This window comes from Hyperolius riggenbachi, chromosome 1 (assembly GCF_040937935.1).
Source record: "Hyperolius riggenbachi isolate aHypRig1 chromosome 1, aHypRig1.pri, whole genome shotgun sequence".
Classification (NCBI taxonomy): domain Eukaryota; kingdom Metazoa; phylum Chordata; class Amphibia; order Anura; family Hyperoliidae; genus Hyperolius; species Hyperolius riggenbachi.
Window position 1 is genome coordinate 633,872,803 of NC_090646.1, and position 4,818 is coordinate 633,877,620.

Consider the following 4,818-nt stretch of genomic DNA (forward strand, 5'->3'; position numbering starts at 1 on the left):
GTAAGTAAAGGCAATGATTTTTTTTGAAGGCAATGAATTGGAAGCAGGAAAAATAAATAGGACATCCAGTAAACTAGGGGCAGTGTCATGGACACCCAAGGCTATTTGAAGGTTCCGCTAGTTTTAGCATCATCTTTAACTATTAATGAGACCATATAGGAAATGGAGTCCCATGTGGTCATCGTCCCCCCCCCCCCACCCCCTTTCCTCCCAAATGCACCCTCCAAAAGATCTGCAACTAGAACTCCAGTCACGGGCCACTGCGCATGCACAGTCCCATCTGCACGCCTACTCAATTGCGTTCTTGTCATGAAGAGCATTTTGCGCATGCACAGTTCTCAAATCAAAGATGCTGCGGGATACTGGAAAACGATTAAGGAGGCAGTTGCCAGAAACTGGCGTTCTAGCCACAGATCTTTCGAGGGGCAATCAGCACAACAGAGGGGACCCTCCGGAGGGGAAGACATTGGGGTACCTGAAAGACTAAGAGGGGGGGGGGGGGCTTGAAGAAGCCCAGGTAGGTAAAAATCTACTTTTTGGTCTAATTCAGGTATGCATTAAATTAAAATATCAGGGCAAACAGGGGTGGCAGGTAAGAACTCTAGTGAAGAATTTTAAGTGGAAATCTGAAATATTACTAAAACCACCTTTCTGATTGGTTCTCTTTAAGAAGAAAGAGAATGAGCAAGGTTAGAGAGGTCCTGTAATGACATAACGGTATTCCTTGCTATTTTTGCTCATGAGTGACCACATTGTACACGGTACATAAATAGCATGGCACGATGAGACTACATGTAAGCAGAATGTTCACTCATTAGCAATGAGGGTGAGTTACATGCCGCAGATTATTGGCAAGCTGCACACAAGTGGAAACTCAACACATTTCCAGCAGTGATATAAACTGTTACTGAATGCCATTCCATGGTGCTCGGGTATGGAGAACCACCAGGATATTGTGTAGCAGGCTATGAGGAACCTAAAATAAGCTCTTTGCTGAAAGCTCTACATAATACCCTCTTAAAACAGGATGTAATTACAAGTCATCAGTACACTAAAGTAGGGCTTCCCATCCCTGTCCTCAAGTACCACCAACAGTGCATGTTTTGTGGAAATCCACGGAGGTAGTTAATTAGCTCTGCTGAGACACTAATTACCTCATCTGTAAATGTGGTTTTCTGCAAAACATGCACTGTTGGCGGTACTTGAGGTCAGAGTTGGGAAGTCCTGCATTAAAGGGTACCTGAATTGACAAACTGACATGCGACATGATGAAATAAGCGTATGTCAAAATTCAGAATCAGAATTCGTTTATTTCCCCAAGCACGGTTGGGCCGTGCCCGGAATTGAATTTGACACATTGATAGGCACAGAAAGAGTTATACAACAGAAAAGAGTAGTACACAGAGCAAGAGTAATACAACAGGACATGAGAATACACATTGTCGTTTTATACACATTATCGTTTGACGTAGAGCATTTTGGGTCTAGCAGGGACAGCAGTGTGTGACAGCAGATAACTCTAGCAGCAGACAGTAAACAGCTTAACTATGTCTGGCCGAGGAAAGGGCGGGAAGGGACTCGGGAAAGGCACAGGAAGGTGCTCCGGGATAACATCCAGGGCATCACTAAGCCTGCCATCCGCCGCCTGGCCCGCAGAGGGGGTGTCAAGCACATCTCCGGCCTCATCTATGAGGAGACCCGCAGAGTGCTGAAGGTTTTCCTGGAGAACGTCATGCGGGACGCCGTCACCTACACCGAGCACGCCAAGAGGAGGACGGTCACCGCCATGGATGTGGTGTACGCCCTCAAGCGCCAGGGACGCACCCTCTACGGCTTCGGGGGCTAAACCAATCCATCTCCTTACCATGCTGCATAAAATGTATGTACAGTACCAACCCTACACAGAACTAGAATGTGTTCCTTTTTTCTTTTTGCTCACTGTAAGGGTTAGGAATTCAGCTACCCAAATGACACTTCCTCTTCAGTTAGACTTGAATTAGACTGTAGGCTAACGCTCAGTGATAATAAAATGTTTGCATGGTAGAGAAACACTTCTGAGTTCAGGGAATAGACAATAACAATAAAAGACTGTGTTATTCTCTTGAGACAATAAAAACATTAAACTTGCCTTTGTAGCTTTAAAACACAAAATAAAACTGTGGAATTCTAGGAAAGATCTACTGTTTTTAGGAGTATGACTATACAGTAGATACTATTGTTTACCTCATCATCAGTTAATTTTGAGGTCAGGTTTGCTTTAAAGGCCAAGCCTTTAATTGTTTCTTTCCAACGCAACCATAGCCTCATTCATTCCAATGTACATTTAGCAGTTTGGGGGCATTGCCCCCCATCACGGTACCCATTCATGAAAGCTACAACTAACCAGGGATTTTTGCAACAGAGCAAAAGAAACTTAAAACCCCTGTTCTGAAAGCAGTGATAAGTATGGCATTCCCTTCTTTACTGCAGCCAAAGAGATCAGCAGGGCTGGCAGGCAACTTGTATTGTTTAAAAGTAAATAAATATGGCAGCCTCCACACATCTCTCACTATAGTTGTCCTTTAAGCTTAGGTAGGTGGTATAGGGCACAGTGGTAGCCAGGTTCTATATAGCAGGTGCAGTATAACTCATATGTTCAGTATGCAATGTTTTCTGTGTACAACAGAACTGAGATGGTTGGTCTTAATGAGTCCCATATGTTTGCAAAATGTGTAACTATATGCATGTTGTTAATTAACTTTACACAGGTATTTTTGCACATCTGGTGGGAGTGGAAGCCCCGAGCACCTTGTTTGTTATTTGATTATTTGAGTGCCCCACCTGCAACAGTTAAAAAATGTAGATCTTTTGTTGCGTACACCAACTGTCAGTGTCGGACTGGGAGGTGGAAAAGCTGAGGAAATCCACCTGCTGGAGAAGGTGGGGACACAGGTAGCATGCACAAGATGATAAGAGTTGTAACCCTTCTCTACTCTTTTGCAAAATGAACAAAAAAGATTTAATCAGAATATAGCTTTAAAGGTCCCCTGTGACTGTTGCGAAAATCTTAAAATTTTAAATATATGTAAACAAGAAGTATGTTTCTTCCAGAGTAAAATGAGCCATAAATTACTTTTCTCCTATGTTGCTGTCACTTACAGTAAGCAGTAGAAATCTGACATTACCAACAGATTTTGTTTCATAAGGGGATTCTCAGCATGGCCATTATTCTTTATAAAAACACTCCCTGAAAAAGATTTATAGAAAGATGCAGGTCAGCCTCCCTGCTCACCGTACACTTTTTTGACAGTTGGACGGAGCAACTGCCATTCACTAAGTGCTTTTGAAAATAAAGAAAACCCTGAGAACCCCCATTGAGGAGATGTGCTACTCCAAAGCCTGTTGGTTCTGTCAGATTTCTACTGCTTACTGTGACAGCAACATAGGAGAAAAGTAATTCATGACTCATTTTACTCTGGAAGAAACGTGCTTCTTATTTGTGTATGATTACATTACATTATTTTAAATTTTAAGATTTTTGCGACAGAGGTCCTTTAAGTACCTCTGCCTCAGTATTACTCTTTCTGCCACAAGTATAAGAATGGTCTCAGTGACGCGAGTCTCAAGAAGTAAACCAACTTTTTAGATCAAATCCGGTCCTGCTTATTGGCATGTTAAGAATCCCAATAAATACTTTAAGCAGATACGTTTTGTGTAAACTATACCTCTGCAGATGCCAAGACTATTTGTCACCGCCGCCGCAATTATACATCGACAAAAAAATCCACTCTCGCATTTCAGACAGGAACGGAATGCTCTAGTTGCGCAAAATATGTAAAAAGCACACAGAGCCGTGTTTTCACAAGGAAGAGATGTGTCTTTTTTAAATATTTAACAAGTGCGCAGTGCATATTTTGTCTGCTGTTCCGGGCAATCTCTGTTTTCATGATGCAGCGCAGACAGCCCCATGCTGTTACATGACTTCCTCTTCCCCGGTCCTCCCACTGGCCAGCTCAGGCCTGACTTCCTGTTTCTGGGTGCATTCCTGGGCCCTGGAAGCTGTGCGGGCCTATTTTTATCATTCAATTTGTTCAAAGATTACTTACGGCTTCCCTTCCAAGAAAAGGTATTCAGTATCACATATCTTAGCACTGAAAATATTACAGCTAAAACTGATCATACATCACACCTCCCAGCTTTCTAGAAAGGGAAGTAAGGAAATTCGACAGATGTTCGAAACGTACATCTTCTCTATGAGTTTATAAAGCTCAGCACTAGAAATTACTGGTTTCCTTTCTTAATATTTTATTAAAGGGTAACTCCAGCTAAAAATTGAGAGGTAAGGACCAGATGATCTTTCAGGAACAGCAGAAACCCCAAAAAATATAAAAGACCAGGAGCCCATAATGCAGTAGAGTAGCGGTTATGCTGGATAAGTGTGCTTTCTGATTGCTTGAGGCTCAGTATTTAGAATAGGCCTAGCTAATACAGTACAGGTAGTCCCCGGTTAACAAACGAGATAGGGACTGAAGGTTTGTTCTTAACCTGAATCTGTTCTTAGGTCGGAATACTGTGCCATCTCTGTCCCCTGTACCTCCTTTGTGCCCCCCTGTGCCTCCAGGGTCCCCCTCTTTGTCACCTCTGCCCTCTGTACCTGCTTATACAAGGTTAAAAGTCATTTTTTCTTTGAATTTTTTAAAAATCGATTTTCTCAAAAACTCCATAAGTCAAATTTGAAAAAAAATGTTTGACTTGTTCCCATGGAAACACAGAATCCATGGCGTTCATATCGTTGTTCATAAGTCGGGCGTTTGTAAATCGGGGACTACCTGTACTATA

At 42.4% G+C, this 4,818-nt stretch overlaps 1 pseudogene; it reads left to right on the plus strand.

The window, feature by feature from the left end:
- Positions 1–1,547: 1,547 nt before the first annotated feature.
- LOC137560094 (histone H4-like) lies at positions 1,548–1,846 on the plus strand (annotated as a pseudogene).
- Positions 1,847–4,818: the final 2,972 nt, after the last annotated feature.